The sequence below is a fragment of the Geotrypetes seraphini genome, chromosome 6 (assembly GCF_902459505.1).
Source record: "Geotrypetes seraphini chromosome 6, aGeoSer1.1, whole genome shotgun sequence".
In the NCBI taxonomy this organism is placed as follows: domain Eukaryota; kingdom Metazoa; phylum Chordata; class Amphibia; order Gymnophiona; family Dermophiidae; genus Geotrypetes; species Geotrypetes seraphini.
In genome coordinates, this window is record NC_047089.1 from 66,707,969 (window position 1) to 66,729,166 (window position 21,198).

Below are 21,198 nucleotides of genomic sequence, written 5' to 3' on the forward strand. Positions count from 1 at the left end.
ACGGCTTCTCTTCTCTACCCTCCCCCCCCCCCCCGATGTAACTTCCGGTTTCGGAGGGAAGCCGGGTTCGAGTCGCTTGCTGGGTTTTGTTTATTTTAAAGTCCGGCGGGAGTCTTTCAGCGGCTCTTCAGGCTGCGCGTTAAGCAGTGGTGGCAGCAGGATTCGGCAGATGACAGCCGGGCGGTAATCTAAATTTGCTGGGTGGAGCGCCCGGCTGAAAAGCGCTGGGGAGAACACTGAGACAGGATAAACTGAAACTTGTATATCCAATTGAATATGGTAAAAGGAATGAACCTTGAGTTTCAGTGTAAGCAGTAAACTAGGCCAGGGTGGAGTGACTGAATAGTAAGTCGCTGCATTTATTAGAAGTTTGAGAAAATAGTCAGCTTTCATCAGCTTTCCGAAATAAAGGTAGTTTTGATTTTGGCATAGTCCCTCTGGAAATGTGGGGGCTGCTCCTGAGAAGGCTTTCTGGTGGGTATCACTTTATGCAGTTTCTTTTAACAAGGGTTCAGATTGAAGTCCTTTACTTAATTTTAAGCATTTTTTTTAATGTAATGGGCTCAAGAAGTTATTATATAACAGTGTTCTCCCCAGAAATTTTTTACACCCGGGTGGCATGAAAAAGTTGCCGGGTGGGGCGAGATGGGGAAATTTGGTGGTGGGGAAAATTAAATTTGCACTATTTTTATTAATTATTATTATTATTTTCCAATGCTCAATATGACTCCCTTTTTTAAGGGTTAACACTTAGGCAGTGTTCCAGTAGCATTTAAGCCAACCTTGTAAACAAGTAATGCAGATCCTTTTATTCCAAATAACTACTGGCCAGTATCGAACCTTCTATTTTTTTCAAAGCTACCGTACTTGAGAGAGTGATATTCAACCAACTTCAAACTCATGTTGAATCAGTTAATGCTTTGCATCCACGGCAATATGGTTTTTGTTTAAGACATAGCACAGAGACAGTAGTTCCTGCCTTAGGGCTCCTTATACAAAGCTGCGATAGCAATTCTTCCACAGCAAATGCACTGAAGCCCATAGGAATTGAATCGACTTTGGTGAATTTGCCATGGGAGATTTACTACTGTGGCCTTGTAAAAGAGGCCCTTACTGCGTGAACTCCATGGTCACCTTGACCACTGTTTCTCAACTTTTTCAAGTCAAGTACCCCCTAAGTCTAACAAATACCAACCAGGTACCCCAGCCCAAGCTCTGCCCCTTACCCCACCCCCATTTATAATAGTACTAATTGTAATGCAATTTCTTCCATTCATACACAATATAATCTTATTAATTCACAATGGTAACCACAAATTTTTTTTTAAAAAAAAAAAAGCAAAGCAACTGTATGCAGAGAATTATCATTTATGTTTGTTTTATTTTTCAAAGCGGTCAAGGAAGATGACAAAAATACGCAATGTCACCTCAGTAACAACTATAGTGCAAAATATGGAAGGCAGATTATAAATTCTCAAAACTGACACATTTCGATCACTAAATTGAAAATAAAATCATTTTTCCTACCTTTGTTGTCTGGTGATTTCATGAGTCTCTGGTTGCACTTCCTTCTGACTGTGCATCCAATATTTCTTTCTTTCTGCTTCTGCACGCTTCCCCTCCTCGGACCTCATTCCTTACCCAACCAACATCTCTCTCTCTGTCCCTCCATGAGTCCAACTTTCCTTCCTCTCTCCTCTACCCCTATTGGCAACATGTCTCCCTTCCTCTCCCTCCTCTGTTATGATCTTGCATCTCTCTGTTCTTCCTCAGGGTCTCCCCCCCCCATCTCTTCTCTGTCTGCATCTGCCTCATGTCATAGAAAGAAGATGACAGATAAAGACCAAATGGCCCATCCAGTCTGCCCCTTTGGTCCAGGCCTCTGTCTCTCTGTTGCTTACAAATACCCTCCATCCCCAGCATTTGTTCTCCTTTCTTCCAGGTCTTTCTCTGACTCTCTCTCTCCTTCCTTCCTCCTTGATCCATAATCTTTCCACCTCTCTGCAGTCTTTCTCTCCCTCTATACCCTTCTAGTCCAGCATCTGCCCCGTCTTCCCCCCTCCCTTTTGGTTTAAGTCTACTTTCCCACCCCTCATCAAGGTCCTTTTCTATCTCTCTGTCTCCTCCACTTCCTCTCCCCACTCCCCTAATGTCCAGATCCAGCGTCTCTGAAAAGTTTTTTTTTTTTTTTTTTTAAAGTTACTGACAAATTCATACGCCCTTTCCCCTGTAATATCAACCTTAACCCCCCCCCCAAACTCACTCACATTCTTCTTTCTAAAACTCCCCAAGCGTGGAAACCTAACCAATTGTACCACAAAATCACCCTATACTGAGCAACAGATGCTCCTCTGAGCTCTTAACTCCTGCGCTGTAGTGTCCAACTTCTTTTTGATTTGAGTCAGGGTTGCCAAATACAAACTGTTTATTTATAACACTGCACATATCCCAAAGAGGCTATTCTTTTGTTTTTATGCAATTCAAAAAGACATGGGAAAAGAATAAAGTATACTTCCAATCCAAGCAAAACATAAATTCCCCCCTCCCCCCCCCACACACACACCAAAAAAAAAGAGGAGCTCAAGGGGTGGGGGAAGAGAGGTTATCTGCACAGTGAGAGGATAACTTACATGGATCGGCAGGTTCAACTCTAGAGAACTTTACAAAACCGACCGAACCACTGAGGCTGTCCTGCAGGATTAAATAAAGGGGGTGGCTGACAGTTTCACTGCCATAGCTCCTTCTCCTCCTCCTCAATTATTTTCCATTCAACCCCTCTACATACAAAATAATAAAAAGCAGGGGAGAGGGTTGAACAGAATTAAAATAAATGCAGGATCGGACTTAGAAATCAGCGACTCATCAGTCTGCCTTAGGAGGCCAGCTCATCTCCCTCTCCCTTACAACTTTCTTTTTGGCTTCCCTATGCTGCAAATTTTGCCTTTTTTTTTTTTTTAACAAAACTGGTGGGAGATGGGGAAAAAAAGACTGTACAAGAAAAATCTCTCCTGGCGAGGCAGTTAGTAACAGTGGGATCTGAATCGCCAGTGCATTCTCTCATTACACAAAGGCTGTCGCCGCTCAGGGAAGGAAACACAGACGATACAGTCGGCAGCAGCACGTGCACACACATAGACACCTACACACGCCTCTCACATTGATGAAAGCTATTGGTAAAAAATAATAAAATAACCCACTGGTTCACCTACAAACCTCCTCCCTCACTCTTCACCCCAGCTGTTGGCTGTTCGCCCCAGGACCTCTCCACTCCATGGGTTGTAATTTAGTGCTTCCAGTTGGCGTGGGTCTGTCCAAAGGTTTTTTGCTCTCCTCTTTGGCCATGGCGGGCTCGCTAGTGTTGGCGCTCTTCCCGTACCAATGGCGGCACGGCTCTTTCTCAAAGTTGAAGTGCCTGCCGCGGCGCTGGAATTTTCATTGGCTCAGCTAGGGCACAACAGACCAATCACAAACAACCTCAGAGTTCTAAGGTCATTTGTGATTGGTTTGTTGTGCTGCAGAGGAACCAATGAAAAAACCCCCTCAGCAATAGGCGGTCTGGACCCAGCCAAAAAGTAGCCCAATAAAATGGAGAGATTTGTGAGCTCTTGTAATGAGAACCGCTGTAGCCAGTTCTGTCCCGTCAACTAGATTTTGAAGGGTAGTTGTAGTTTCAGTATTTAACAAGTGCCGTTCCAGACTGTCTGTCTGAAATTCACAGCCGGCGCTCACTTAAATTAGTTTGGCGGAGCGCCCGGCTAAAAGTCACTAGGGAGAACACTGATATAAAGCACAATTACTTACCGTAACAGGTGTTATCCAGGGACAGCAGGCAGCTATTCTCACATATGGGTGATGTCATCAGCGGAGCCCGGATGCGGAAGCTCGCAAGCAGATTTGCTTGAAGAAACTCGAAGTTTCGAGTTGACCGCACCACGCATGTGCGAGTGCCTTTCCGTTCAGTGTAGGGCACGTCTCCTCAGTTCAGATAGCTAGCAGAGAAGCCAACCAGGGGAGGTGGGTGGGTTGTGAGAATAGCTGCCTGCTGTCCCTGGATAACACCTGTTACGGTAAGTAACTGCGCTTTATTCCAGGACAAGCATGCAGCCTATTCTCACATATGGGTGACCTCCAAGCTAATCAAAATGGGATGGTGGGAGTGTTGGCAATTCAAGAAAATAAATGTAAAACTGCCTGGCCAAAATGGCCATCCCGTCTGGAAAAAGAATCCAGACAATAATGAGAGGTGAAAGTATGAATCGAGGACCAAGTAGCAGCCTTGCAAATTTCCTCAATAGGTGTAGATCTGTGGAAAGCTACTGAAGCTGCCATTGGTCTAACTTTATGGGCTGTGACTCTACTGTGTACTTCAGATGAGCCTTGTCAATTGGTTCAAATGGAGGCTTCATCAGTTGAGCAAGGACAACATTGAGGTCCCAAACCACAGGAGGCGGTTTGATAGGAGGTTTGACATTGAAAAGTCCTTTCATGAATCTGGAAACCACCAGATGAGCAGAGAGGGTTTCCGTTCGATAGGCTGATGAAAAGATGCAATTGCACTGAGATGGACTCGGATCGATGTAGACTTGAGGCCAGAAGTCGATAAGTGCAAAAGATAATCCAAAACTGAAGATAAGGAGGAATGTTGGGGCTCCTTATCATGAGAAAAGCACCACATAGAAAATCTAGTCCCATTTTTGGTGATAGCATTGTCTAGTGGTAGGTTTCCTAGAAGCCTCCAAAATATCTCTGACAGGTTGAGTAAACTGCAGAAGAGTCACGTTGAGAGGTACCAAGCTGTCAGGTGTAGAGACTGCAGGTTGGGATGAAGCAGAGATCCCTGACTGTGTAAGCAGAGATGGAAAAACTGGTAGAAGGTATGGCTCCCTGCTGCTGAGTTGAAGTAGAAGGGAGTATCAAGGTTGTCTCGGCCACCGAGCAGCAATCAGAATCATGGTGGCATGATTGTTCTTTAACTTGACCAGTCTTGAGAATGGAGGGAATGCATGGAGGAAGAGATTCGTCCATTCCAGGAGAAAAGCATCTGCCTCGAGGCGATGAGGAGAGTATATCCTGGAGCAGAACTGAGGCAGTTTGTAGGTGTGGGGAGCTGCAAAGAGGTCTATCTGAGGTGTTCCCCACTGTGAAAAAATGTGATGAAGAGGCGAGGAATGGAGTGTCTATTCGTGAGGTTGCAGAAGACAACTCAAGTTGTCCGCCAAGCAATTTTTCACCCCTTGGATATAAAGAGCTTTGAGGAAGGTGTTGTGGCGGATTGCCCAGTCCCAAACCTTCAGAGCTTCTTGACAAAGGGAGGCAGATCCCGTCCCTTCATGTTTGTTGATATAATACATGGCGACTTAGTTGTCCGTCCGAATGAGGACTACCTGGTCGTGAAGAAGATGTTGGAAAGCATTGAGAGCCTTGAGGATCGCTCTGAGTTCCAATAGATTGATATGACACCAATGATCCGTACTGGTCCAGTGGCCTTGGATACGGAGACCATCGAGATGAGCGCCCCAAGCGTAGGTCGAAGAATCTGTTGTGAGGACCTTCTGATTGGGGGGCATTTGAAAAAGCAAGCCTCTGGAGAGATTGGAAGAGAGCATCCACCAACAGAGAGACTGCTTCAATGAAGGAGTGACTGTTATGTGTCGAGAAAGTGGGTCGCAAACCTGCGTCCATTGAGATGCCAGGGACCACTGAGGAATTCTGTGGTGAAGTCTGGCAAAAGGAGTCACGTGTACTGTGGAGGCCATGTGACTCAGAAGTACCATCATGTGTCTCGCTGAGATGGAAGAGCGGGAAGACACTGTATGACAGAGTTGAAGAAGAGCTTCCAGACGTTGTTGTGGAAGGAATGCTCTGAGTTGGATAGTATCCAGAACAGCTCCAATGAATTGTAAATTCTGTGAGGGCTGAAGATAGGATTTGGGAAAGTTGATTTCGAAGTCCAAACTTTGTAGGAAGCAGGTAGTCCATTGGGTCGCTACAATAACCTCCTGAGATGTTGAATCTTTGATGAGCTAGTCGTCGAGGTAGGGAAATACCTGAAGACCATGGTTCCTTAGAGCTGCTGCTACCACAACCAGGCACTTGGTGAATACTCTGGGAGAGGAAGCCAGGCCGAAGGGCAGCACTCTGTATTGATAATGCAGATTTCCCACCTGAAATCTGAGGTATTGACGGGAGGCCGGATGAATGGGAATGTGAGTATAGACCTCCTTGAGATCCAGAAAGCATAACCAGTCATTTTGCTCGAGAAGGGGATAAAGGGACAACATTTGAAATTTTTCTTTGACCAAAAATTTGTTGAGAGCCCTGAGATCCAGAACGGGCTGCAGATCGCCTGCCTTCTTCGGAACAAGGAAGTAACGGGAGTAAAAACCCCTGTTCTGCTGGTCCAGAGGAACTGGTTCGATGGCATGGAGACGAAGCAGAGCTTGAGCTTCCTGAAGAAGAAGGGTGGTCTGGGAAGGATTGGAAAGATACTCTCTTGGAGGAAGCTCTGGTGGAACCTGAGTGAAATGAAGAGAGTATCCTTCCCTGATGATGGTCAGTATCCAGAGGTCGGATGTAATTGACATCCATCGGTGGTAAAAAAGATGGAGACGACCTCCTATAGGGGGAAAAAGAAGGCAGAGTCAGAACGGTGGAGGTTATGCTCTGTTTTAAACAGTCAAAAAGTGCAGCACTCAGAAGCTCTTATAAAGATCTTCAATCAAGTCTGCTTTCGAGGCTGTCCGCTGCAGGGCTCCGTCAGTGACGTCACCCACTGTTGAGAATATCTGCCTGCTGTCCCTGGATAACAACTGTTACGGTAAGTAACTGTGCTTTTCTCTTTCTCTGGTGTTGAACTGCATATGGCTTCTTGAGGTTTAAGTTTGATTTTTGTCTACATTTATTTAAGTTTGTGGTTGCTTGAAGTTGCATTTTCCTATGTAGGGGCCTTGTTGTGAGTGTTAACTTTGGGATATAACAACCCTATTCAATGTAAATATTCACCACTCTATAAATATATTTTTGGGGATCATCGGATGCTTTTGTTTATATAGAAGACTGCAGAAATCATCATTGATCCATTTTTTATTTTTTCACTCTTCTATGTGAATTGTTTTAACTTTTGTATTTAATAATTTATAGTTTAAATATCCACTTTAAAAATTTCCTTATTTGAAAGTTAAGCACTTATCTTTTCATCAAGGTTATGTTGGATGGGGATGTTGCCGACATGTTTCACTGTTAAGGCTTTTTCAAGGCTGTCCCCTATTCATAAAAAGAAAGCAATGTCATATACCTATATACTATTCCTTCAAAACCAGTAACAATTATAATTGAAGCCAACCCACAATCATATGCAGCCAAAAACACACATAGGTTGGAATGGATATGCATAAAAGTTCTTTTTTGAGCATATCCATTCCAACCTATGTGTGTTTTTGGCTGCATATACCTATATACAACATAAGTATACAGCTTCTTCTCCCCATACGCCTTATGATGAAGACTGCTTGGTAGCATCTCTTCGCATGTCACCTGTTGTATTAAATATTTACCCACCAGCGAGCCTTCTCCAGAGTAGGCCCCACACTCTGGAATGCACTCCCTGAAAGGCTTTGCTTAATACAAGACTATCTGTACTTCAGGAAGCAGGTGAAAGCTTGGCTTTTCAACCAGGCCTTAAATGGAAGACGAAACTAACACACACACACACATGACATTGGCTGCACATACTATAGCAGGACATGTTAATCCACTTCTACCCTAGCTGAGAACAAGCACCATTCTGACCTCATATGAACTTCTTTAAATTAGTCCCCTTATTTTTTTACTCCTGCTACTTTACCTTATCTATCTATATATATGCTTCATATTTTCTTATGCCCTATTTTGTCTATTAAAATGTTTTACCATGTATTGTCGACATTGTAATGTAGCATACTATGCTATACTTTGATTGTAATTTGAATATTTTTACTGCTGTGGTTCTTGCTGCCTTGAGTGAATTCTTTCAAAAAGGGAGTAAGTAAATCCTAATAAATAAAAATGTCTATAGTACCAGAATGTCTTTGGTACATTGATACAACCCAGTACCTTATTTTTCTAAGATGATTGATGTAGGTTTCATGTCCTGTCTTTGGCCTGCTTGGCTTTCTTGTGTATATCTTTTGCTTTTATTGATACAAATGTACAGTCCAAACATGGGCAAACTATGGCCCGCGAGCCATATCTGGCCCGTTTAGTTTTTTAATCTGGTCCATGTCTACTTTAAATTGTGCTAGTCCAGAGGTGGGCCAAATTTGTCTACCTTTAAATTGTGCTGAATGGCTGCCGTCAGTTCTCGCCGAACTCGTGAGAACTGACGGCAGCCATTCAGGAAGCAGCATACGGCCAGGCTGGAGCGCAAAAGCTTGCGCCTGCCATGTGCACCACTGTCCCTGAAGGAGAGAGGAAAGCGACTGGCTTTTAGTGCTCCAGCAGGGCTTGTCATTCTGGACACTTTTTGCCTGTCCTGTGTGATAACTGTGCTAGAAACTTTGCTCACGTGTCACTTCGGGACTTTACTCTTTGTCCTCCAGCTCTACTGAAGCCTCAGAGGTAGGAGGAACATTCATCTAGAAGTGAGGTTTACTCTTGACGGCTAGATTAGAAAAAAATCCTAGTATAATGGCGGCATGTTTTTTTATTTTAAACTTCACAAGGGAGTGGTCATACATTTTACAAGATTTAATCACTTTCATGTTCAAAGTGTTCTTGTTTTAGGCCAGGCATTCTTAAAGGTACAACCCTGCCTCTCTTAAAAGGACTCTAGGATTTGAGACTGACAGGAGTTTTATAACCTTTTGACGTTAATACGATATATTAGCTGGGACGTTGTCGCAATTTTTCTCCTTTTTCCTACGTATAATGTAGATATCTCAGTCTAATTCAGATTAGGGCAAGAGTTTAAAGGGTTACAAAATTCTCTGATTTGAAATCTGGTCTAGGATTAAGAAGTTTTGTACTGAAAGGATCTATGTAGAAGCTCTTTGTAGAAAAGCAATTTGAGGCCATTTTGGTCCATAATTCTCTACCTTCGTCTGTCCTATCCATAGAACTAACCCATCCAAAATCCCCCTACCACAATCAACTCCGTCCTCTGATCACTAAATTTTTTTCTTGTCAGCCCAAATGACATCATTACAAATAAACTCCAAATTAATGATCAAATCTTTGATATAGTCACCTCAATTAAGATCTTGGGGGTGACATTAGACCGTCACTTAACGTTGGAAGTTCACACAGACCTTATGATAAAAAAAATGTTTTATGATCCTCTGGAAACTTCAAACTATTAAAAAATATTTTGACTTAGTTTCTTTCAGACTGATAGTTCAGTCTCTAATTCTGTCTGCTCTTAATAATCTATATTACGCAATTCTTTTGGTAATTTCTATAATTTGTATTCCGCCTTGAACAATATATAATGTATAATGTATTCGAAATTAATTTTCCTATGAACTGTTTTCCTACCTTCTTCTACTCTATGTTTATAACCTAACTAATTTATTTTTCTCAAGTACTTTAGCAAGAATGTGAGCCTTTGGGACAGTCAGGGAACTCTAAGTACTTTCTCTTCATCTTAATTAATCTTACTTATTGCATTTCTTCTGTTTATACTGTAAACCGCTTAGAACCTCACGGTACAGCGGTATATAAGAAATAAAATTATTATTATTATTATTTATCAAGCCTGTGTTTACAGTCAACTCAAGATCATGTTGGTATGAGGGAGCAGTTTGCTGTATTTTTCAACCATACAGAATTTGAGGGCCTGGGTGTCCAGGCTGAAGAGCAGGTTAAAAAGAGAATTATGCCTGATGTTTACATTTAATTTATATTGGAAGGGGGAGAGGGCAGACAGTGGATGAAAGGGGCAGATGCTAAATTGAAGAGACAGAGAGGTCAGACGCTGGAAGGAAGAGAGTGAAAAGAAGATGAAAGCAGAAATCAGAGACAACAGTCTGCCCTGGGGTGGGGGGGGGAGGTTGTCTTTCATTCTTTCTGCCTTAGCCCTTTCTCTTACCATCATCATTCTGTGGTGCATCAGAAACACCCCCCAGTCGCCTGGCCCCTTTGGTAAATTTAAGAGCCCATTGTGGCCCATGAGTTAGAAAGTTTGCCCACCCCTGGTATAGTCTATAGCAGGGCTGTGGAGTCGGTAGATAAATCCTTCGACTCTGACTCCTCAGTTTCTGGTACCCATGACTCCAACTCCAGGTACCTAAAATTATCTCTAACTCCTCAACTCTGACTCCACAGCCCTGGTCTGTAGTCACCCTAATAGCTTGAGGCAATTAATCAAGAAGCAAATTTCAACAATTTTTTTTTTTTTAAATATTTGCTGCAGCTAATTTCATTCATAGACTCTAAGCAAATAGATTATCAGGATGTGCATAGGACAACAGTTCTTGCTGTTTTGGTTCATATGACCATTTCCCCTGGATTCTTAGACTTTGTCAACCTCCCTCCAACTCCTGCCATCATTTCTTCCTTTTCTGAAATCACCGAAGAGGAAACTGCACATTTTCTTTCCTCTTCCAAACTCACTAACTGTGATCCTTTTACCACACCTCTACTCAGCACTCTCTCTCTCTCTCTCACTGTCATCCCTTCTGTTATATCCTCAATTTTACACTTTCCACTGCAACTGTTCCTGATGTCTTCAAACATGCTGTAGTTACACCACTCTTCAACAAAACCCTCACTGGACCCTACCTGCCCTTCCAACTATCGCCCCATATTCCTCCTCCCTTTCTTATCCAAGCTACTTGAACATGCTGTTCATCGCCATTGTCTTGACTTTTTCTTCTCAAGCTATTCTTGACCCATTTCACCCACTACATTCTATGGGAACTACCCTTGTTTTAAGTCTCCAATGATCTGTTCCTGGCCAGATCCAAAGGCCTCTATTCTATCTCAATCCTTTTCAATCTATCTGTTGCTTTTGATCATCACCTTCTCCTTGATACACTGTCCTCACTTGGATTTCAGGGCTCTATTCTTTCTTTGTTTTCTTCTCTCTCCCAATGCTCTTTTAATGTATGAAATGGTGAATACTCCTCCACTGTTATAGAAACATAGAAACATTGTGGCAGATAAAAGCCAAATGGCCCATCCACAGCAACCATGATCTCTTCCTAAGATATCCCACATGCCTATCCCATGCTTTCTTCAATTCAGAGACAGTCTAAACTAGGGGTGTCCAACCTTTGGCTTCCCTGGGCCGCATTGGCCGAAAAAAATGTTTCTGAGGCTGCGCAAACACTGCAGCAAGACAGAGGAGGGAGCCGGCAAGACGGTAAACAACTGGGGGCAGTAGAGGAAAACACTGCATCGCCCTCGACCGGGACTGCACAAAATACTTCACAGGGCCGCAGGTTGGACACCCCTGGTCTAAACTAAACTAAAACTTAGTTTTATAGACTGGGTCTTCAACCAGAAGGAGCTCGATTCGGTTAACAATAAAGTAAACATAACATAAGAAGAATATAGCTGAAATGATTTAATTTCCAAAATGTTTGGAAAACAAGAAAGTTTTCAGAGCTTTCCGGAATACGACAAAGGGGCCTAAACTTCTCAGTGTAAGTGGTAATTCATTCCAGAACTCAGTTAGTTTGAAGACAAAAGAATGACTAAATCTCTTGATAGATCTGTTTTTACCCCTAAGGGACGGAAATGTAAGTTAATTTTTTAGTGCTTCTAGCAAGATGAGATCTATGCACATTCCAATCTAGAGGGACCTGGGTGATAAAGATGCTGAATAGAATCTTAAATGCAATACAAACGCATCTACCACCCTTTCTGTAAAAAAAAAGTATTTCCTTAGATTACTCCTGAGCCTATCACCTCATAACTTCATCCTATGCCTTCTCATTCCAGAGCTTCCTTTCAAATGAGAGACTCTGCTCATGCACATTTATGCTACATAAGTATTTGAACGTCTATCATATCTCCCCTCTCCTGCCTTTACTCCAATTTTACATATTGAGATCTTTAAGTCTGTCCCCATATGCCTTATGACGACGACCACACATCATTTTAGTAGCCTTCTCTGGACTGACTCCATCCTTTTTATATCTTTTTGAAGGTGCGGTCTCCAGAATTGTACACACTATTCTAAATGAGGTTTCACCAGTATCTTATACAGGGGCATCAATACTCCTTTTTCCTACTGGCCATACCTCTTCCTATGCACCCTAGCATCCTTCTAGCTTTCACTGTCACCTTTTCAACCTGTTTGGCCACAATCACACCATTATTAGTTTGTGTACTTCAAGGCTCTGTCTTGGGACCCCTTTTAGCTTTCACCGTCACCTTTTCAACCTGTTTGGCCACCTTAAGATCATCATATACAGTCAAACCCAATCACAGCATTATTAGTTGGTGTACTTCAAGGCTCTGTCTTGTCACTTTTTTCCATCTATACTCATTCTCTCAGTGCTCTGATCTCTTCCCATGGCGTTCAGTATCACCTCTACACTGATGACTCCCAGGTTTACCTCTGTATGCCAGAAACTTCTACAGCAGTGTTTTTCAACCGCTGTTCCGCGGCACACTAGTGTGCCGCGAGATGTTGCCTGGTGTGCCGTACGGTCAGGGCCGCCATCAGGGCAGTACCACCAGTCTAGGGAGAGGGGTGGTCCGCCCCACGTGGACAGGAGAGAGCTGGACGGGGGACCCGCGGAGTTCAATACATCTCGAGCCGCGAGGCTCGTCTTCTGTTCCTGCCTGCCCTGCAGCTAACATATAGCCGATCGCAAGCGTTCCCCGATGTCAGCGCTGACGTCGGAGGGAGGGCTTAAGCAAAGCCTGCCCTCCGACGTCAGCGCTGACGTCGGAGAATACTTCCGTTCGGCTATTTGTGTGCGGCAGGGCAGGCAGGAAGCAGAAGACAAGCCTCGCGGCTTGAGCTTCGTTTTGCTGAGAAAGTTGCAAAGATGGTCTGGGAGGCAAACACGGAACACAAAAGGGGGGAGGGAGTGCGTTTTGGACACAAGGCATGAACTTGGGAGAGAGGAAGGGAGGGAAAGAGATGCTGAGGTGGGGGAGGGAATGCGTTTTTGGACACAGAAGAAATGGACTTGGGAGAGAGGAAGGGAGGGAAAGAGATGCTGAGGTGGGGGAGGGAATGTGTTTTTGGACACAGAAGAAATGGACTTGGGAGAGAGGAAGGGAGGGAAAGAGATGCTGAGGTGGGGGAGGGAATGCGTTTTTGGACACAGAAGAAATGGACTTGGAAGAGAGGAAGGGAGGGAAAGAGATGCTGAGGTGGGGGAGGGAATGAGTGTTTGGACACAGAAGGCATGGACTTTGGAGAGAGGAAGGGAGGGAAAGAGATGGTTGTGTACACGGGGAATAGAAGAAAGGAGAATTTTTGGTCATAGGGAGGGAGTGAGGTACAGATAGTGGCATACCAGGGTGGGGGGAGGCGGACTGCCCCACCCCGGGTTTACGTCCCAAGGGGGTGCACAGCTGGCCACCCTCCAGTGTTGTCCCTAGGCCGGCAAACTGCGGCTCTTTAGCCACTTGAGTGCTACCGCCGCCAACGGTGTTGCTGGCGGTGGCAGCATTATAAAATACTTTCTTTGTGTTTATTTGATTCCTATTTAAGAGAATTACTTTATATATAGTCAATATAGGCACAGAGTTAAATTTTTTAACATTTTCTAATGGTGGTGTGCCTCGTGATTTTTTTCATGAAACAAGTGTGCCTTTGCCCAAAAAAGGTTGAAAAACACTGTTCTACAGGAATCCAGACCCTAGTCTCAGCCTGCCTGTCTGACATTGCTGTCTGGACGTTTCACTGCCATTTGAAACTGAACATGGCCAACACTGAGCTTTTTATCTTTCCACCTAAATCCTCCTCTTCTCATCCCCCATTCTCTATTTCTGTGTACAATACTCATATCCTCCCTGTCTCATAAGCTCGCAACCTCGGTCATCTTTGACTCCTCCCTCTCTTTCTCTGCACAAATCCAACAGACCACCAAAACCTGTTTCTTTCTGTATAATATCACCAAAATCTGGCCTTTCCTTTCTGAACACACTTCCAAAACTCTTATCACCTCTCGTCTAGATTACTGCAGCTTGCTTCTCGCAGGTCTTCCACTAAACCATCCCTCTCCCCTTCAATCCATTTAACATTCTGCTGCATAACTTATACTCCGCCAGTGTTGCTATGCTCACATTATTCCTCTCCTCAAGTCACTTTATTGGATCCCTATCCATTTAGAAACAGAAGATGACGGCAGAAAAGGACTAAAGCCCATCAAGTCTGCCCACTCTGCTTACCCACCCCCTGTCTATGTCCTAATGACCCAATTTCCTTATCTTGACCCTCGTAGGGATCCCACATGGGTATCCCATTTATTCTTAAAGTCTGGCACGCTGTCTGCCTCGATCACCTGCACTGGAAGCTTGTTCCAATGATCAACCACTCTCTCTGTGAAGAAATACTTTCTGGTGTCGCCATGAAATTTTCCGCCCCTGAGTTTGAGCGGGTGCCCTCTTGTGGCCGAGGGTCCCTTGAGAAAGAAAATATCATCTTCTACTTCGACACGTCCCGTGAGGTACTTAAATGTTTCGATCATGTCTCCCCTCTCCCTACGTTCCTCGAGAGTGTAGAGCTGCAATTTGTTCAGTCTCTCTTCGTACGAGAGACCCTTGAGCCCCGAGATCATCCTGGTGGCCGTCCACTGAACCGATTCAATTCTGCGCACATCTTTACTGTAATGTGGCCTCCAGAATTGCACACAGTACTCCAGATGAGGTCTCACCATGGCCCTGTACAACGGCGTTATGACTTCAAGCTTTCGGCTGACGAAACTTCTATTGATACAACCCAATATCTGCCTTGCCTTAGATGAAGCCTTCTCCACTTGATTGGCAGTTTTCATGTCTGCACTGATGATTACTCCTAAATCTCATTCTGCTGAAGTCCTAGTTAAAGTTTCTCCGTTCAAGAAGTACGTCATGCATGGATTTCCGCTTCCGAGGTGCATGACCTTACATTTCTTAGCATTGAAGCCTAGCTTCCAGGTTGAGGACCAACTTTCCAATGTAAGCAGGTCCTGCACCATATAATTCTGTAAACTGCATTCACTTACTATATTACATAGTTTGGCGTCATCGGCGAATAGTGTTATTTTACCTTGAAGCCCTTGAGTCAGATCCCCTATGAATATGTTGAAAAGGAGTGGACCCAGGACCAAGCCCTGCGGCACTCCACTGGTCACCTCCGATGTTTTAGAGAGGGTACCATTAACCACTACCCTCTAAAGTCTGCCACTCAGCCAATCATTGACCCATGCAGTTAGTGTCTCTCCTAACCCCAACGATTCCATCTTGCTTAGCAGCTTACGGTGTGGGACACTGTCAAAAGCTTTACTGAAGTCCAGGTACACGACGTCCAAAGACTCTCAAGTCCAACTTTCTTGTTACCCAGTCAAAGAAGCTGATGAGATTGGATTGGCAGGACCTACCCTTGGTGAATCCATGCTGACTGGGATCCCGAAGATTCCCTTCATTCAAGATCGTGTCCAATTTGCTTTTAATTAGTATTTCCATGAGTTTGCACACTATTGATGTGAGACTCACCGGTCTATAATTCGCAGCCTCTGCCCTGCAACCCTTTTTATGCAGAGGAACGACATTAGCTAATTTCCAGTCCAGGGAAACTTTCCCCTTACTTAGGGAGAGATTGAATAGCTCAGCCAATGGTTTCGCCAGGACACCGCTCAATTCTCTGAGCACTCTTGGGTGCAAATTGTCTGGTCCCATGGCTTTGTTCACCTTGAGTCTTGCCAGTTCACTGTAAACTTCACCTGGTGTGAACTCAAAATTCTGAAACGGGTCTTCTGTGCTTTGTGTTGCCTTAAACTGCGGACCGTGTCCCGGTGCCTCACAGGTGAAGACTGAGCAGAAGTATTCATTCAGTAGTTTGGCTTTATCGGAATCTGCTTCCACGTAGCTTCCATCCGGTCTTCTAAGGCGTACTATCCCGCTGTGTTCCTTTTTCTGTCACTAATATAACTGAAGAAGGATTTGTCCCCCTTTTTAATGTTTTTTGCCAGAATTTCTTCCACTCGAAGTTTTGCCTCCCTAACTGCCATTTTGATCGCTGTAGACCTGGTCCTATATTCTACCTTTGCCTCTCTTTTCTCCGTGCGCTTGTAGGAGAGAAACGCTTTTTTCTTCTCCTTAATGAGGTGCGAGATCTCCGCGGTGAACCATTGGGGTTTATTGTTTCTTTGTCGTTTATTTACTGATTTTATGAAGTGGCTAGTTGCTTCATATATGGTTGATTTCAGTGTTAACCACTTAGCTTCTACATCATCGGTCTCCGCTTGGTCCTCCAGTGTCCGATGGATGAAATCTCCCATGCGTGCGAAGTCTGTGCCTCGTAAATTGAGTACCTTTGTTTTCGTGTTTGATCTAGGGAAGCCTTTCCTAAGGTTGAACCATACTATGTTGTGGTTGCTGGAGGCTAGCGTATCTCCTACTGAGACCTCTGAGATGCTTTCCCCGTTAGTGAGTACCAGGTCGAGGATCGCCTGGGCCCTAGTGGGCTCCGTTACCATTTGTTTGAGAAGTGCTCCCTTTATGGAGGTTAAGAGCCTCCTGCTACTGCTGGTTGCCGCTGAAAATGAGTTCCAGTCTGCATCAGGCATATTGAAGTCCCCTAGCAGTACAACTTCTCCTCGTAGAGTGATATTCTCTATGTCTTCAATTAATTCTGCGTCCATGTCTTCCAGTTGTCTTGGGGGGTCTGTATACCACACCTAGATACAGGCATTTTTCTCTGCCTCTTGCCAGGTTTACCCAGAGGGACTCCCCGGTGTACTTGACATCTGTGATCCTGGTGGTTTTGATGTCCTCTTTAATGTATAGAGCTACCCCCCCTCCTATCCTGCCCTCTCTGTCCTGATGAAGTAGATTGTAGCCCGGTATAGCCATATCCCACCCATGTGAGTCCGTGAACCAAGTTTCAGATATTGCCACCACATCTAGGTCGGCATTCCTTATTTCAGCCTCTAATTCTAGAATTTTGTTACTTAAACTGTGTGCATTGACATACATGGCCCTCCATATCTTGTGTTTGCTAAGTCCCTGTGAGGCTTATCCTACCCGAGTCGGTGTGACTCCTAAAGAACTGTTTGCAATGTGGGTACTTACCTTGGACATGGAAGCGGAGTTTCGACTCACCTCATCAGGATAATTCCTTTCTGCACTAATATGTGAATGGGTACCCTCCCCCGACTTACCTAGTTTAAAGCCCTGTGAAGCAGGCGGGCTAGTCGGTGTCCGAAGACGTTCTTACCCCTACTGGTCAGATGGAGTCTGTCTGGTCCCTCAAGCCCTTGTAGCGCTTCCCCATGGTTTAGAAATCTGAAGTTCCTATCCCGGCACCATCCCTGTAGCCACTCGTTCGTCCTCAGGATACATTCATCTCTGGCTCTTCCCTTGCCTCTAACTGGGAGGATCATTGAGAAAACCATCTGCGCTCCTGTCCGCTTCAGCCTCTCACCCAGTGCTCCAAAGTCTCTGGTGATGGTCTCTGGTGTGTTCCTGGCAGTGTCGTTGGTTCCTATGTGGACAAGAAGCATAGGAAAGTGGTCTCGGGGCATGAGTAGTCTATCCAGACTGGTGGTGACATCTCGTATCCAGGCAGACAGCAGACCTCCCTAGATTGCATATCCGGTCTGCAAATTGGTCCCTCGGTGCCCCTCAGCATGGAATACCCGATGACTATTACTCTGCGCTTCTTTGGGGGGAGCCGGTCAGTTGTCCCTGGAGATGGAGCTGTGTGTTGGGCCTGCTCCTGTTCCTGCTCCTGTTCCTCATCGGCAGTTCCTTCCTGAAGAATTTGGAATCTGTTCCGCAGGGTAAGTTGAGGGGTTGATGTATAGCTGCCCTATTTGTAAGAAGAAGGAGAAGATGAAGAGATTGAAAAGGGGGGGGAGGTCTCCTATGTTTGCCTGTGGAGGAGGTCACCAGCTGCCAGGAGTCAGTGCCGCTAGCCATTTCCTGTATCCCAATTGTTGGTTTCAAAGCTGATGATTTGGGCGTCTCGAGGATGGACTTGTCATGGGCCTGCTCGGTGATTAGGGACAGCTCCTGGACGACTCCGTCGATGTAGGCCTCGTCCTCTCGGATGCTTCTCAGGCGTATCACCTCCTCCCTGAGGCTCCTTAGTTTCTGCATGATCTCCATCCAGCTGCGCGGCCTCCTCTGTCTGTGTAGAGACTGTAGTGTAGCGCTGGGGGATGGTCTCGGTCTGCACAGAGACCTCTGTCCACCGTCCTGGGTCCTCCTCCTCCTACACGCAGTCCGTGGTCACTTCCTGGATCGCCATAGCGACTGGAATACTGGTCTTGATTGTAGACTTCGCACTTCTTGTCCTCCCTGCCATTGCTGAGTTGTAATTGAGGTCTGCCTGTCAGTAAGGTAGAGAATTAGGAAAATTAGAAAAATCTGTCTGTGAGCAGGTGTGAGATTTTGAAAGATTAGGGTGTCTGAGAGTTGGAAGATTGGGGTATTTAGTGCTTGAAAGATAAGGGTGTCTGAGAGACTGAGAGTTTGAGATGTCTGAGAGGGTTGCTGTCTGTGAGTTAGTATGAGAGCCTGTACGATTAGGGTGAAGGGATAGTGTGTTTGAGAGGTCCGCTTGTTGCCCTAAGGTATCGTTGTCTTGTGTAGTTTGGCTCTTCTTAAGGCTCTTCGCAAAGGCGCTCTCGCTAAGGCGAGCACCTTTGCCGCGTGCCGAACGGCTGCGTGCCGTTGGCTCATCCCCTTTTATGGGGGGAGTTTGGCTGGTGACGTCAGAGGTGGGCGGAGTTAGCTCTTGCCTCTTCCCCTGCTAGCACCGCCTTCTCTGCTCCTCTCTCTGCTTCTTCCTGCTAGCACACTCTCTGCTCACTGTTTTGCCATGTGCTCAGGACTAGGCACAGCTCCTACAGTCTCCCTTCGGCTGGCCTTGCATTGCATAAGTTCAAACTCATCTTATTAACTTATGAGGTGTGATTAAAAAATACAGTGAATGCTGCTGCCAAGTACCATACAACAAAAAGGCAGGGATCTTTAATATGGGAAGCGGGGTGTCAAACCTTAGTAATAGTGTGCGACAAGTTTCAACTTGTGCAGTCTGTTGTGAGCTACGGTTGAGAGAAAGTGTGTTTTAGTGTGCCATAAATCATGGATCACGAAAAATATATAAAAAATTTTCAAACTGCAAAAAAGTGCTAAAGAAACACACAAAATGTTAAAATTAGTTTATGATGATGCTGCAGTGATCATGAAGACAGTTTACAAGTGGTTTGAGCAATTTTGTATTGGTTGTGAATTGGTTGAAGATGAGGAGAGATTGGGACTTCCTTCAACATCAAAAACACAAGAGAATGTTGAGAGAGTAAGCAAAATAATTCAATCAAATAGGCGACTGACTATTGGGGAAATTTCTGAGAATCTGAACATCTCTTGTAGTTCTGTTCAAAACATTTTAACAACAGATTTGAAGGTGAGTGCGACCTGAGAAATGGGCAAACAGTTTCATTCTGACAATGCTCCATGTCGCACACCGTTTCTGGTACAGCAATTTCTGTCAAATAAAAACATTATGGTGTGTCCTTATCCACCTCCTTCATCGGATCTGGCACCATGTGACTTCTGGCTCTTCCTAAAAGTCAAAATGACCATGAAAAGTAAACATTTTGAATTGATTAAGGGCATCGAGGTAGCCACAACAGCGCAACTTAGATCCAAAAGAGGACTTCCAGAACTGCTTCAGAAAGTGGCAAGAGTGATGGGATAAGTGTGTGTGAAGCGAGGGGGAGTATTTTGAGGAGGATTAGTGGCAATGTAAATTTTTTTTAATGTTTTAAAAAAAAAATTTAAACATTCACCATATTTTTTGCAGCTCCTCAGTATCTCTCTCTTTATATTCCTTCCCAGGAACTCCATTCATCGGGTAAGTCTCTATCTGTACTCTTCTCCACTACTGGTAACTCCAGAGTCCACCCTTCTGTGTTGCTACACCATATGCCTGGAACAGTCTTCCTGAATCAGTACATCAAGCTCTGTCTCTGGCAATATTCAAATCTAGGCTAAAAGTCCACTTTTTGTTTAGGCTGCTTTTAACTCCTGACTCCCACTCAGTTGTAAAAAGTACCCATGTCTATTTTTTCATTCCCTCTGTAAGAAATTCCCTAACCCTGTTTGTTTGTTTTAATTAGATTGTAAGTTCTATTGAGCAGGGATACTCTTACATGTTGATGTACAGTGCTGCGTACTGTATATCTAGCATATGATCCAAATTAAAAAAAAAAAAAAAAAGGAACGGGAATTATAGGAACAAACAAGATTAACCACTGAATGCTGTGATGTGACTGTAGCAGTCTTAAATTAGATCTGAAAACTTAAGGATAAGTAATTATAGTCCAAAACAGCTAAATAAGCAGGTCCAGAATATGAAGGTTTTTTGTTTTTTTTTAACTGCCACATTCACTCCGAAGCCCATTCATCTCCTTTTATCATCCCAAAGATTAAGCACATGTTCTGCTTAGCTAGATAATAGAGTGGCAAACACGGGGGCATTTCTATTGTGATGAGACAGATGCAGGGAAAGTTTTTTGGGTGATTGGAATAGTTTTGAGGAATGCTAGGGCAGCTAATAGCTAGGACAGTTTTGGTGGATGGTGGGGTAGTTATGGATATGTAAATGTTTGGAGTTGAGCAGTTTACACAATGATATTCAGTTGGGGTAGATTTTTTTGGAATGGGGCAGTTTATTTCTCTCTTAGAACGAGATCAAGAGAATATCTATGACCCAGAAATATCAAAGAAGAGCAAGTTAAATTAATCATGTATTTAATGGGTATAACTAATGGGCAGACTGGATGGACCGTTTAGGTCTTTATCTGCCGTCATTTACTATGTTACTATGTAGTGTTAAATGTGGATATTTATATTTATATATATATATAAATATATATATATATAAAAATTAACATATACAAATTGACTTTATGCATGTTAAAAACATCATAAGGTATGCTAATGAATACACATACCTAGTAGATTTTACTTTGTGTTCTTTTTTCCAAAGCATTAAAACAAAGGTCTTGGGCATAGTGCAATCAATCAGAGATAGCTGCTATATTT

The 21,198-nt window shown here is 44.1% G+C and overlaps 1 protein-coding gene across 3 annotated transcripts in view; it reads left to right on the forward strand.

The window, feature by feature from the left end:
• The window catches only part of TSC22D1 (TSC22 domain family member 1), a 171,559-nt gene that overhangs the window by 43,476 nt on the left and 106,885 nt on the right, over positions 1-21,198 (forward strand). The gene's annotated exons all lie outside the window — the stretch shown is intronic.